The sequence below is a fragment of the Ochotona curzoniae genome, unplaced genomic scaffold (assembly GCF_017591425.1).
Source record: "Ochotona curzoniae isolate NIBS_2020 unplaced genomic scaffold, NIBS_Ocur_1.0 contig_883, whole genome shotgun sequence".
NCBI classification, from domain to species: Eukaryota; Metazoa; Chordata; class Mammalia; order Lagomorpha; family Ochotonidae; genus Ochotona; species Ochotona curzoniae.
The window spans coordinates 23,046,476-23,061,689 of NW_024466599.1; positions in this window are offsets into that span (position 1 = coordinate 23,046,476).

Genomic DNA, 15,214 nt, shown 5'->3' on the forward strand with positions numbered 1-15,214 from the left:
TCTCTCGACTCTGTAGCCTGTCCTGCTTGATGTCTGCTTGGCCAAGTCAAGCTGCAAGACTTTGTGATCCTCTGCTTCCCAGCCCTGGCTGCCTGGCGCTTGCTCTGCTGCTCGTGTCTTGGCGGGATCCACTTAGCACAAGTGGCGAAGTGAACACTTAACGTGTGCCTTGGTGGTTGTTTACCAAATACAGGTGCCCTGTCATCTGCAGCTTTGTGAGGAATGATAAATCAAACCCCAGAACATTACAAAGAAAAAAACGATAATCCTAAGGCATGGCACTTTTCTGGAACAATTCTAAAAAATGCCTGTTTCAAGGGGATGTCTCAGAGAACACTACATGGACAGTGCCCTGCCGGTAAGACACTGTATTTTATTGGCCGTCGGTGACTTAGCCAGTCTTACTGTCCTCTCACGGTCACACAGCCGGATAAATCCTCCTCTGACTCTACCTTCTTCCCCCGAGAAGCACAAATTAGCCTTGACAGCATTCCTTTTCTCATCTTCAGGAATGTGGCTGGTGCATTCTTTATGTGAATGAGGCAAACCCAGAAAGGGGCATGCAGCAGACAGAAGGAAGAGGATCTTATTTCATGTGCACAGAACAAAAAGATGTCTTTCTTTTCCTAGTGCCTGCGCACGTCTGAAGCCTTGAATGAAAGCAGCCTTGCTGTCCCAGGGGCAGATGCCTGCCTGGCTAGAGAGAGAGGTTCACTGTGGTAAGGGAACATCACTTTCCTTCATTCATGCTGTTTTTATAACAAAGTCCCATCTTGTGGAGGGAGCAGTGCCTGACACATGGTTATTTAACTTTGACTTTCACATTCCACCAAATAAGCAGCACTGATCCCAAGTTCTGTAGGTCCAGTGGGGGAATAAGTATTTTCAAATGTCGTGCGTTTCTTTGTCAGCCACTTTCCTGCAAGCGTTGGGAAGCATGGGGGTGGCATTAATGTCTACAATGGCTCCCCAAGATCCCTAACTCCTGGTAGCTACACCTTTCTGAGATCTATCTTTATGCACCTCGTTTCCACAATAATATGTTGGCAGTATTGGAAGGACGTCATTTCCATGGTTAGGTTACATCAAATGGAGCCTTCTCGCGGACTCGGGCTCGCGTTCATGGAGCAAGCAGCCGTGTTGGAGAGGCTCATATAGGCTGGAACAGAGGGTGACCTTGGGCTGATCTTTGGGGAGGGAACTGAGGCATTCCCATTGTCCAGCACCCCTGGGGGGACTGAATCCCACCAACACACATGGGATTCGAAGCAAGGCCTTCTGCTGGCTGATCCTCCAGCAGAGCCCCTGCCTGCAGCTGCTACCTTGACCATAAGCTTGTGAGAAATCCTGAGGGAAGGACTGACTGGCATGCCCCTGCACACTGTCCCTCAGCAAGTGTGAGAGCATCAGTGTGTGTGGCTGTAAGTTGCCCAGTTCATCTTACCTGTTTTATGGGACACTAGAGAAGTGATACACTAGATTTGTCATCACTTTTCCCTCAAAAAGTTGTGGAAAATGTAGTTTAAGAATGTTTATTTGGTGCAAAAGATGTCAAAGACCATGTATATGAGAAATCTTCAAAAATGTTACAGGGGCTAGCATCACGGCATAGTTAAACCACCTTCGTGATGCTGGTATCCCATATGCACGCTAGTTCGTGTCCTGGCTACACTACTTCCCATCCCTGCTAATGCCTTGAGAAGAGCAGTGGGAGATGCATTGGGCCCTGTCACCCATGTGGGAGCCCTAGGTGAAGCTCCTGGCTCCCGGCTTTGGCCTAGCCCAGTGCTGGGTGTTGTGGCTGTCTGGGGAATAAACCGACAGATGCAAGATCTCTTTGTCTTCTCTCCCTATGAGGTTTGTGGAAAATGAGTACTATGAAAAAAATCTTTTCAAGATTTTTTTTATACCAAAATAAATTTGTCTTGTAATTCCATGAACGCTTTTTAAAGTATCTTAATATATGTCTTTAGTAGTAACTAATAATTACAAATGTGTATATATATATGTATATATAGATACACATACATACATACATATATATTTTTTTCCTTTGGATTCTTGAATTTTGGATATGTCTTAATTATTTCAAAGATGGGAGTCTAACATTCCAGTTCAGTTCAGTGTACTTTGTCCCCTGAATGATGTGGAAATCACCCATCCCCTTTGAGTATTATTTGGCAAGTAGCAGGAAGCTTCTGTTCTGAAGTGAAGCTCTTACTACATCAGTGGCCTGCTGAAACACCCAACAGACCTGTCTACAAAGTGCACGTCCTTTGCCATGTCATTCATGATGCGACCCCAAACCACCTTGCCAAGCTTCCTCCCTATTATGACACCTCGTGCTTCACCCATAGAGAGGATGCCTCAACACCCTCCCACACTGCCTTGTGTCCTTGCCCACACCTATCACACACACACACACACACACACACACACACACACACACACACACACACACACTCCTGTCTGCTGAAGAGCCTCTCTCAAGGTTACTTCTTCCTTGAGTTTCATGCTGCATCCACCCCAGCTCCATCTCTTCCCTCTTAACCACTTGGCCTTGCTCAGGGTACCTGTCCCAATCTGGTCTGCCATGGTTTGCTTTCTGCCCCATGAGACCAGAAGCTCCTCATTATATGGCCTTTTCTCTACCCAGGGGTGGGGCATGTCCAGCCCCCGAGCAGGAAGAGGCCCATGAAATTATTTGGTCTGGCCACCGCAGGTGGGACTCAAAATGTAATAGATCTATAGAGGTGATTTGTAGGTTGATAATTATTCATTACAACTACCAAGGTGGCCCTTGGCAGAAAACAGGTTCCCCATCCCTGCCTGGGCCCTTCCCTACCTCCCACCTCTGTGAGGAGGTAGTCACCCAGCACTTCTGGAATTGAATGAGGGCAGATCATAATGTGGTGCCTGAATGCCGTCCACAAAGGTGCTACCACAAAGGGACTGGACTCGCTGGGCAGAGAAATCGGGGAAGGCAGGTGTGCTCTCTATCCCTCCAGAAATAGCCCTCATGCACGTTAGCTAACTGTCGTCTCTCAGAAGCCTCAGGAAGGCAACAGCCGCCACCCAGCTTCCAGCTCTGGCTCTCTGTAGTGCTGAGATTGGGGTAGTAGACCTGGCAGGAACCCAGTTGCCACAGGCCACATCTGTAAGTGTCTCAGCGTTTGGAGCTCCCTGCAGAGTAGAGGCCACATCTGCTTCCCTGGGCGTTTACTATGCTGTGTGCTCTGTACTCAACATTTAGTCCCCAGTGATGCCAGGGTGCTTTCAGTTGGGTGTGCTATCAGTAGCTCTTCAGTTCCTAACCTTGCACACACCCCACTGAGACAGACTCACCTGGGCTGCGTTTAGAACCATGTTTTGACATCTGGTTGGATTCGAACCCCTGTCTCCTGGCACTTTTCTGCTTCGAGTGGCAGAGGAGGTCTTCCAGGACTTCATATGTTGGAGACTGCCTGCTCACCACCCTGGACCAGAGTCGCTGCTACTGAATGCCTGTTTACAAAGCATTTCCCACGTGTCAGGCACTGTGCCAGGTGCTCAGGGCACAAAACTCGGCCTTAGACTGTCCCTGAGTCCAACTGAGAACATAGACATACAAACAAGTGTGTGAGTGCTGGAGCCCTGGTATCCCCTGCACAGGTGACAGCTCAGCCACACAGCCTGGCAGAGAAGGGAAGCGAGGCTTAGCTAAAAAAAAAAAAAATGTGGAAAAGCTATCCTGGAAATCCACATGGAAAGGAGAAAATCCCATTCAAAGGTTTGCTTTTCCAACCTTAATTCTTGCCAGCATCTCTGCTGCTGGGCTGTGAGAGGTCCAGGCGGAGTGAGGGACACTCCCTTCCTCCCAGGACCTTGGCTCGGGCTGGCGGGGGCAGGGGGCAAGGGGCATGTGAGGCCCATAGGAACTGATGAAGGGAGACAGAGCCCAATGGCAATGGGACGAATTCCAAACAGGTCAAGCCTCGAGTTTCCTGTGGATAATCATGACATGCCCCTAAGCTGTTTGACTTCTAAGAGTTGGCGTCATTTCTCTAGGTGTCTTAAGGCGCCTTTTGTCTGTAGACCACGAACTTAAGAATTTCCATGTGGCTACTCTTGGCTGGCTCGTGCTTTTAACCTATCCCTCCCTTCTCTCTAGGGGGAACTAGCAGAAAGGAGATGGAACCATGCTTGTCTCTCTCTCTGTGCCTATGATGGCAGCCTCAGGGCACCCCTGTACAGTGGCACAGCCGAACCAGCCAGAGGTGCTGCACTCAGGAGAGCAGTGGACTGGGATAGGCACTCTGTTCACTTACTGTGTGCTCCTGGTGTCTGTGCCAAGGCCAGAGCACGCTGCCGTCTGTCTGCTGTCACAGGTGCCCAGTAAATGCTGACTGCTCCCTCTTTTCCCGTAAGTAGGAGAAACCCTGCTTGTTCTTGGTGCAGGAGCACAAGGCTTGCTGTCCGCCTCAGGCATCGTGCCCTCAGAACCACTCTGGGTACCTTGGAAAGCCCACATGTACTCCAGGAGGCCTGGTAGCACTGTCCTGTGTGTTCCGGTGCTTGTCCAGTCCCTTCTGCTGAGACAACCTGGTCACTGGGTCTGCACCACGGAGGCCATGGGGATTTTGTTCTCTCCTTCGGGAAGCTGGCTTCCACACATCCTCTGGGCTCCCTGGGGGAAGACTGGGGAGGGGGTGGTTCTGTTGGCATGCAGGGGTTGTGCAAACATGAACATGGGTGGGGCACACAGGAATGGGTGGGATTTGGAACAGTTTTGGCTATGGACCCGTTTTCATTTGCCGCTACATGCGATGCAAGGAAGCCACAGTCACTTCAACTCTTTCCTGGAGTCTTTCATCCACCTGGAATGCCTTCCTCTCCTCCCTTCCGGGAGCCCACGGGCTTCATTTTTATTTTACTCAATGACCAGTTAGATAAGGTGGGCATGTAAGGGTCGTGCACTGGCCTGGGGCGGAGCTTCCAGTCAAATGATGGGGAGATAGCCCCTCCCCATGCCCTGAGTTCCTGTCTGAGATTTCTGTCTGTTTTGGGTGCTCTTTGAGGCACCTCACAGATGCAATGGGAAGTGCAGGACAGGGTCCCCTGAACCCTGAGAGTACACAGGGCACAGCTTGGGGAGCATCATGAACAGGCCGGATGGTGGCCACGCAGACACTGGGCAGTGTTTGAGCCAAGGTCAGAGCATGCTGCAGTCCGTCTGCTGTCACAGGTGCCCAGTATTTAGGAAAGCATCAGGCCCTGTTCTGGAATGAAGGTACAGACACAGACAGGACCTGGTCACCGAGCCCAAGGAGGCCGCAGCATGGATCTGTGGTTCCTCACAAGGACCCAGCATCAGAGTCACCCAGCATCAGAGCCATGGGAAGTGCAGCTGCCTGCTGCCCAGACTCTGGGCAGGGTAAGAAGGGCAGGCCCTGTGTGGGTGCCTTTATAAGATAGGTTGAAAGACGCCATGGTGTGCTTGAGTAGGAATCTACCACTGCAAGGCCCCTCTGAGCCTCTCTTCTCAACTTGACATTGAATTGTATCATGCGGGCACCTCTGCATCAGCCAAGATGGGAATGTGTGCACATGGAACCTGGCAGATCTTGGAAAACCAGTTGTTAACCACCAGTATGCCACTGTGTGTGTTGGGGGGGGGTGGCTATACACTGTCCCTTCACTTCATAAAAGGCCCAGATTTCACATGAGAAATAATACTAGGACAACTATCAGGTCATCCTCAAATATGTTCTCTTATTCCCACAACATGGAAACAGGGCAGAGGTCCTTATCCCTATTTCAAAGAAACCTTGGGGTCAAGAACCCACGCAGCAAAAAGGGGCAGCCTTGGTATAGGGCGGCCGGAGGCTGTACCCCTCTTCTATTCTGTACCCCTCTTCCTTCTGCTGTGGCGGGCCCCAGCCCAGCCATCAGATGTCTGTTTCAGAGTTAGGGTCCTGGTCCCAAGGGCAGCAGGGGCCAGAGCTGACCCCATCCGCAGATATCTGACAACAGGAAGTTCCCCCAACGCTGGGGCACTTGGCTTCACGAGTGACCTTCCTGCTCGGTGTATTTTTGTTACAGTTCAATGCCTAAATAGGCTGGCTTCCAGGGGCCCCTGCCGGGGAGAGCATGTTTCTTAAGGGGAATGTGATGTGCCAGGGAAATGTGCCCTCAGCTGGCATAGAAAGAAGGGAATCCAGAACGTTTTTAAACCCACCCTATTAAGGTCTTGGCCAAGGCCATGGGAATTTCCAAATATTCCATTTGTTCTAATTGAGGTAGCGAAGAGTGTCCTTTGCTAGGAAGAGGTTTGGAGATTTATGCCACTGTGGAAAATCCCCGGTTGTGAGGGAGCGGGGTCTGAGATGGTGCGAAGCACAGCAGCCCTCGAGGGGGCCAGCTGTGGAAATGCACGCTGCCCCCTAGTTCTCAGGGTGTCTGCGGCCATGCAGCTGGGTTTGTCAAGGCTCACCTGCTGTCTGCTGGGATAAACAGCTGCCTGGGAGGCTGGTGGTGTGGAAAGTCGCAATGAAAGATCCTTGTAAGATAGAAGCTTCCTCTGTGTCTGGGGCTTGGGCAGCTGGGACTGCTCCATGCATGTGGTCTGAACATGTCCCACTTGGCCCAAGTGTGGGAGACTTGACCTTGATGTGCCAGTGTTAAGAGTGTTAGGTTGTGAGGCTCTGTTCTCAGGGGTGGATAGTGGAGTTTCACTGGAGTGGGCTCCTGGGAGCAGGTTGAGTTTGGTCTTCTTCCTTCTCTTCTTCTCTTGTGCTTCCCACCAGGGGATGGCACAGCAAGAGCCACCCAGCCACTGCCAGCCCCTTGGCATTCCCCTTGTCGCCCTCTAGAACCGGGAGAGGTGAGCCTCCCTTGCTGTGGTTGGTTGTGACAGACACCCTCAGCGGTCCTCAGTCACCTCTCATGCTCTCTCCCCACTGCTCTGGGGTCACTTCTGGACAGTCTGGAAGATGTCGTATCTGGGCTTGGGCTTCCAGAAGACACCGGATGGAAAACTCTGGAGGGTCGTCTTTTGTATTGGGGCTGTGGAATGGAATGACTGAATGCATTCCAGGCCTGGGGGTGCAGTAAATGATCCACCCTCAGGCCGTGCTACCCAACTCTCACACACTCCCTTCCACTCCCAGTAATTAATTCCAGAGTGAAAATTTTACTACTTTTGAATCCTGAATGTGAGCACCCCCTGACATGCCAGCAGTACACTGAGGTGGGTAGTTCCCAGTAAGGCCTGTCTACACTGCAGCCAGGATGCCACCTCAGGACCTCTGCCACTGTGAGGGAACCATGTGGTGAGACTTGGGACATCACCTTGAGACCTGAAGGGAGAGCAGAGGTGACTCAGCTTAACCAGAGGCGGCAGTGAAGGGATGCATGAGAAAGTGTGCATCCCGGTGAGGGGGCACAACCCAGATATGAGAGAGCACCTGGGGAGGGGGTGGAAAGGCAGAGGCTCAGGCCACACCCTACCTGTTGTCCCGCAGCTGCTCATTCACAAGGACCCTCCTTCCCTGCATGGAGCAGCCTGCGCCGCTGGCTCCTCTGTGTCCTCCATGTCCAGTCAAGACTAAGTCAAGGGCCCGCATCCAGGCTGGACATGATACAGCAACCCAAAGATGCTGACCACACAGCAAGCAGGTGCAAATCTCTCTTCTCTCTCACTTATCCTATGGGTGTGGGCTTGGAAAGTACTTCAGGTTTCAAGCCTCCTGCCTACTGAGTTGAGCTGAGCGCTCCTGGTCGCACAAAGCCATGCAGTTTTCTGACTGCTCACCCAATTACCCTTCCATGCGAGGGTCCAGAGGCCCCAACACCAATCACCTTGCTGGAGAGGGCACCCAGGTGCTTGGCAGAGTCGGGTCAGTTGCCCTGGCGGCTGCTTTGTTCCGAGCCCACTCTGCCTCACACCCTGCCAGGACAGAGTGTGTGCTCAGCTGATGTTACAGATCATTCTGTCCGATGGATAAAAGCCAAACAGCCCGGCTCCTACCCTGGGCTGGCCCCTCAGGAAATGTCACTCCCGCTACTGTGGCTGCATGAATGCAAGTATGTGTGACAGGGGGGAGGGGAAGTCCGCAGCTTCCTAAGGCCTTCATGGTGTGAAATCATTGGAGCCTGGCCTGCATTTTCCTGAAATGGACATGCTCTGCTTTGGTCATGAGAAACAAGACAAGTGAAAAAGCATGATGAAGGCAAGCCTGCCTCCCGCCTTGCACATCCGGCTTTGCTGTGGGACTTTGTCACAGGCAGCAGGAGCAAGGAGGGACAGGAGCGTGTGCCGAGCTGCTGACTACAGACACTCCAAGGCCCCTTCCTGCAGCCCCACTCCCCAGTGCTCCTGGGACCACAACCAGTGACAGCCAGTGACCTAGAGAGAGAGAGGCTACCCCTGCCTCACCCTAGCCCCAGGGGATCAGAACCCTGCCCAGGGGGCTTTCCTCTGGGTCTGCCTCCCGCCACTGCATCCAAAATGAGCATGCTCAGTGAGAAGTCTTGCCATGAATAAAGGAAGGGCCTGGAAAAATGTATGTAGTAGACTCAGGGTTAAGACTAAGTATGGAAAACTTTCCCCTAAGTGTTTCCAAATTTGGCAAGCTAACATACTAGATGGTGACAGCTCACAGGCGTAGGCAGCAGTGGGCTCAAAGACCAGGAGAAGGAAAGAAAAAGAACTTCCAGTTCCTGGAGCTTTGCACTCTGTATGTCTTCAAGACAGCTGTGCCACCAGCAGGTCCCGCATTCGCCTCCCCAGGGCTCTTGGAATAAGCCACTGAGGTGTGAAATGCAACACGCTAGCCTCTGTAGGGTTGCTAAAGTGGATGCTGTTGCTGCCAGCTCTCCCAGACTGGGGGTGTCTGGGTGATTGAGCCTGTCATGGGGCGACACCATGCTTTGTTCTCCTGTCTCTGAGGGCGTTTATGGTGGAAATCTTTGAACCTGCCTCAGGCACCATTCACCTCTTCACAGCCAACTGCACCAAACAGATAAACCCAAAGTCATCCCAGAGTGTCTCTGCTGAGCGCATTTGCTGAGACACCGTTCTGGAATGGTGACATTGCTGCCCTGCTGTACCATCTTCAGCTCCTTGGCCGCTGGGAGCCTCCTCCTCCAGGAGGGGTGCAGGAGATGGGAGGGCACATCTGGCTAAAGCCTTAACACAGAAGGGATAAGCAAAGACACGTTGGAAATGGAACTTAGTTGTTCCTGGGATCACAGTTGCCTGGCCAGGTCTGTCCCAACTGTGGTTGGGCCCTAGAGAATGATGAGCCTTCCAGGGGCTCCCAACATATCCCTCTCCCTGCCCACCAGATTCTACAAAGAGATCCCCCGAGGAACCCTGGGCCTCAAGCGGGCTGCCAGAACAGTGACAGAAATCTTGGTCGCATATGGGTTCCGTGTCTGAGCATCAGCCAAGGACTGGGCTGGGTGTGGCCCTGTGACTTTGGACCCTTGGGACTCCTTCTCTGCCAATCCTACCATGCCTCGCCTTGTGAGCAGGGTAGCACTCATCTCCTGAGAGACTTCAAGGAGCCAAGGGCATATGTTCAGACTCAGAATGTTATGGAAAAGTAGAAGGAAAGGTCACCAAGTTATTTCAAACCCAGATCTGATACTGGATGTACTAATGGGTTGGCATAGGAGAGTTGAGAAATTCTTCTTGTCTTAGCTCCTGGTGTCACCCCTCTAACCCTCTGAAGTGTGAACTCTACATTTGTAGAAGGATTTAGATATCTAAAGAGATCCCAAGATGAGGGAGAAAAATCGGTATGAAGAGATAGGATGGGATCTAGGCCTGTGTAGAATACCCCAGTGCGTAATCATTCTTCAATCTGGGAGGAAAGGAAAAGTAGGAAGTCTCTGTGGGAAAGGCGCTGGTTATGAAGGAGGCAGTCATCTTATCCTGGTGTTTGTTGATTATGTGACTTGACTGCCAGTCTCCTTGCGCGTTCTACCCTGGGCACTGTAGGCAGTAGCCAAGGTGGCCCTCTAGCGAAGGCCCGAGAGTTCAGTTTTGAGTGGAGATGCCCCTGCCAGCTGGGGTCTGTCCCAGTGCAGTGGCACTTCCTCGGCCTGCCTGGTGACCTCAGGTGATGGGGCATCAGGTGCCATTCTTGAGGAAAGTTTGGAGGACATGATGGTTGAGACCAAGCAAACAACAAACAGAACAGGGGCAGGCCTCATTTCGGGCAGAATTAAGTATTAAATAAAGCATCTGAGAGAGAGAGTGGGGCTTTTCTCCCTGGGAAGTTGTCAGAAGGTAAAGCCACGTTCCTTGTTTAAGGACCCACCTGCCTGAAGACAGGGCTGGAGCAGAATTCCTCCTGTTTCTGGGTAGTGTGGTGTAGAATAAATCTGAGGACAGACATCTAACTGTGGCCAGCCTGGGCCATGGGGTGATGTGCAGGGAGCACACAGCCAACCTTGAAGGGAAGCAAGGGTGGCTCTGGTCTGGAGCCACCTGCAGCAGGGAGTCACCTGCCACCTGCCCTCTCTCTGCCAGTCCCCCTTTTCAGCTTGTTGGCTTCAGACTTTTGCTTCTGTTTTCTCTGCAGCAGAAACCAAAGCCCCTGTGAGGCCCAGCCTTGCATCCTGCTCTTGACTGCTGAAGAGGGGCTGCCTCTCTCTTTCCTTAGTACTGAGCCAGACATTCCAGAGAAGGGCTAGGCCAAGTGCACACCTCTGAGGGCAGGCAGCCAGGACTCCCACTGGAACAGTATTGCGCAGAAAGAAGGGCTGAGTGCACAAGCTGTGGATGTCCAGCGTGGCACAGCTCAAGGTGCTGAATTCCGAGTGTGCGGGTGGGACCTGGAACTGAAGGTAGACAAGGAAGTAGAGGGCATGTGGAGGTGGAGTACGCTGGGGCCAGGAAAGGGTGGAGAGAGGGGCCATTGTGGAGCCTGATCAAGCCAGTTGAGAGGACACTTGGCACTACCCCTGAGCTAAGGTGCCTCGGGCCACATCCATTTCTTGCCAATTCCCTGTCAATGTTGTCTAATAACTCCACCTCCTTCAATTCTATCTGAGCAAGTTGGCAATGTATACTAGCATTTTCTGTTTATTTGTGTTTGGTATAGCTGGACAGACTCCTAGGAAGCTTTTGGCCCTCACCATTTCATCTACAAACTTCTGCCCAACACAGGCCCTTCCGTAAGAGGCTACCTGGGATACGTGCATTGTAGCAATACTTGCCAGTGGTGGCTGCGCCTCTTTCCCTGGCGTGTGTTTTCAGGGTTGTGGACGCCAGCTGTGCAAAGGCAGAACATTTACAGGCGAAGGTGGACACACCGACAAGGTATTAGCCATCCCAGAATGCATCACCAGGCTGACAGTGGCAGCAAAGGGACAAGCAGTGGAGATGGCCGAGACTTGGAGATACAAAGACTGTTTTCTAAATTGAGGCTGTGAGATGGGTGAGGTCTGTGCTAGAGGCTGGGGCACACCACCAGGTCCCCCATCTTGCCCCTAGCATCCATTCACTGCTGAGGATATGGAATACTGAGGACTGAGCCCTTCCCCAGATACTGCTATGATATGCCTCTCTCCAGAATGGCCGAGGCTGAATCAGGGCTTCAAAGGCCCAACAAATCAGGGCAGTTCTCGACGTTTTCCTGTGCCAGAGCTCCCCTAGGATTGCTGTGGCCTTGGCTGTGGCTTCCTGATGTCCAGCCTCTACCTCTATCAGCCTGTTTTCCCTCTCCAAAAGGCACTGTTTCAGAGAGTGCTCCCAACCAACTTCCTTTATTTAAATAATAATAATAATAATAAGTGTGTGTATTTGAAAGGTGAAGTTAAAAGAGGGAGATGCAGGAAGAAAAAAAATCTTCCATTCACTGGTTAACTGATGGCCACAACATCCAGAGATAGGCCAGGCTAAAACCTGGAGGCTTCTGCAAGTCTCCCATGTGGGTGCAGGGGCTCAAGCACTTAGTACCTCTTCTGTTGCTTTCCCAGACACATTACCAGGTCAGAAGTGCAGCAGCCAGGAGTAGAACTGGCACCCACATGGGATGCTGGTGCTTAGCTTAACTTGCTAAGCCACAGCACAGGGCCTCCAGTCAGCTTTCTACATGCAAATATCCACCTCACCCTCTATGACAGACACCCACCACATGGGACTTTTTCTGTAGAAACTAAAGCCAATGTAGCTGGTGAGCAGGTGCTGGAAAATTACTATAATGCTTTAAGAGCCATAGTTCACACCCAATGTTAGGTCACAATGAAATAAAAGAGAGTCTACTGACCCATAACAACCCCCAAATAACCCAACTACTTGACTTGAGGAACAAGATTCTGGCTTGCCAGTTACAGAAAAGCCAACACAGATTTGGTTAAAGAAAGGAAAGGTTTTGCATGAGTGTGGTTGGAAGGGAACCTGGTTCATGCTCATCTTTAACCAGGTTAATTAATTAGTTAGTTAATATAGTAGATTACATTAACTATATCTAAAGTCATGAGGAGGCTCAACTGGGACATCAGGGCAGTTACTGCCGTCTGATAAAACCCAGCTTCCCAATCCAGTGCCACTTACCTGAATGCCTGGACCATAATCCCAGAATATCATTTCCAAAGTCTTGTTTATTAGAATTCTTCAGGTCCAATTGTGTGTGTGTTCATTTATGTTTACTTATCATAGGGAATTGATTCACAATGCTTATGGAGACAAAGAAGTTTCCATATCCATGGTCAGCAAGCTGGAGAACCAGGGGAGCTAGTACTACAGCTCCAGGCCAAGTCCCCATGTCTCAATCAGGACATTCCCAGTGTGCAAGCTTGTAGGCTTGACACCCACAGATGGCTGATGATCCAGTTTAAGTCTGGCAGGAAATGATCAAGGTCCCAGCTTTGGCATACAGGAAGATGGAGTACCCTCTTACTTGACCTGTCTTCACAATTTCTGTTGATTAAGTCAAATCAAGGTCCAGAACATCTGGACAGATGACCATTTGGGGACTGGAATACCTGAACTATACTATAAACCTACTAGGTTTAACACCATCAGCAGCATGCTCCTCTCCAACACTGGACTATGTTCTTTTCAAGTGCACATGGAATAGTCTCCAGATAAATCCTATGCGAAGTCATGAAACTGAGGTAAGCTTAAAATAACTGAAATAATACAAAGTATGTTCTGTATCTTTATTGAGAAATTAGAAATATGTGGAAATCAAACAAAAATCTCCTTAATCACCATTGAGTCATAAAGAAATGAAGGAAATTAGAAAATACTTTCAGGTAAACGAAAATGAAGACACAATATAGCAGAACTTATGGAACGCCATGAAAGTGGAACCTAGAGGGAAATGAAGAGGTGTAAAAGCTGACGTTAGAAAACAAAAAGAATAACATGAAATCATTAAATTAATACTCCACCTTAAGACACTGGAAATAAAGACCAAACTAAACTGAAAGCAATCAGAAGAAAGAAAACAATAACTTGGAAAGGAGTGGAATCTAGAACAGCAATGCATGGAGAACATCAGCCAAGCCAAAACGTTGCTCATGGAAAGATCCACAAAACAAACCCTGTCTAAATGGACTGAGTAAAGGCAAGGGAACTGTGGATAATACAATCCGGGATTAAACAGGACATATTACCATCAAGCTCACACAGATACAGAGCACTGTTGGGAGATAATGATGTGCCAGAAAGTTAGATAACTTCGGTGAAATGTTTGGGGCAGAATGAATGCCAGTTCTGCACAAACTAACAAATCCCTGGGTGAAATGACACAGCGATGAGATGATAGGTTTTTCCTGGGAGTCAGCTATGGAGTCCTGTGGCTGAAGACAGTGATGAGATGATAGGTTTTTCCTGGGAGTCAGCTATGGAGTCCTGTGGCTGAAGACAGCGATGAGATGATAGGTTTTTCCTGGGAGTCAGCTGTGGAGCCCTGTGGCTGAAGGCCGTGTAGGGCAGCATCGGCGTCTGGTTTGTAGCTGCCTGCTTTGCTACTCCTTTAGCTGCAGGGTTTTCACATTCAAACTGTAAGTGTTGGGGAAATAACAGCAAATACAAAAAGTTTATGGAAATTTGGGATTATACGTTACCTTTATTTCAATGCAGAAACATTTTAAAATTGATGAGTAGGTTTTTCATAATTTGCATTTCTAGGAGCTGTTTGAAGACCTTCGGTATAAAAGTCCTCTGAAGAAATAACACATTAAATTTGAACCAGTCATTTACATCTTTGTAAAACAAGGCACCTGAGAGATGGAGCCTTCTTGATGTGTCAGGACCCTGGGACCCAGGCTGGGAAGAACTGCCCATGAAGGATGAGAGGGGCAGGTGTGGGTGGCTGGATGGCCAAATCCAAAGCTGGCTGCATGTTCTCATTTCCAGCGATGCCAGGTGCGTATAAGCCCTTCCTAAATAACAACAGACAATTGCCTGTCCTTGAAGAAGGTCTTAGAGGAACCAAAAAAAGCCAGGATGTAATAGCCCAATTTTGGATGGTTCCCAGAAGCAAGGGGATGAGGTTGGGGGGTGTCAGAGACCTCCCAGGACCCCCAGACCAGCCCTGAGCTCTGCCATGAATGCCCTGCAGCTCCTCGTGGGCGCTCAGGCTCTGCCTCCCACAGCAAGAATTCTCTGTTCTTTTCCCTGAAGATCATGCTCTTCTCTGGAAACCGCTTTGTAAACGCTGAGTTCATAGTTATCTTAACTTTAATCACCCAGAGCTACCAGCGATGACAGGAGCCAAGGGGTTCGGTGTCATTGGCCAGTCTGCTAGTTTCTCTCTGATTCCTGAGTTGTGTTGGGAATGGGAACTCTAAACAAGAAGTGTTGTTCTCCTAGCATGTGGCGGCCCATCATTTAAGCTCTCCATGCGTTTCAGGCCTCACTTGTACCTAGCCCAACGTTTGGCTTGAAATGCTTCTTGACTCCATCCGTGCCTTCAAGTGGCTTGCTGGACTCCATTTGTCTGCACACGTGTAGTAGTGAATGTTGTTAGCAAAGGCTGCTGATGAGTTGAGAAAAATTGAAGGAGTTCGTCTCTGGCGAACACTGCCAAGTGGTGAGGTTACCACACCCAAGGTTTCCAACTTAATTGGAAACAGGGGAGTGTATTTAGTTGGGGCTGTTTCCTTAGCTGTTAATTTAGCTGACTTGAGTGCCCTTAAGGAGTTCATGGAATCAATTCCACGCTAATTAACCAGAAGCTCCGCATGCTAGTGATGGAACAGGTAGGCTGTG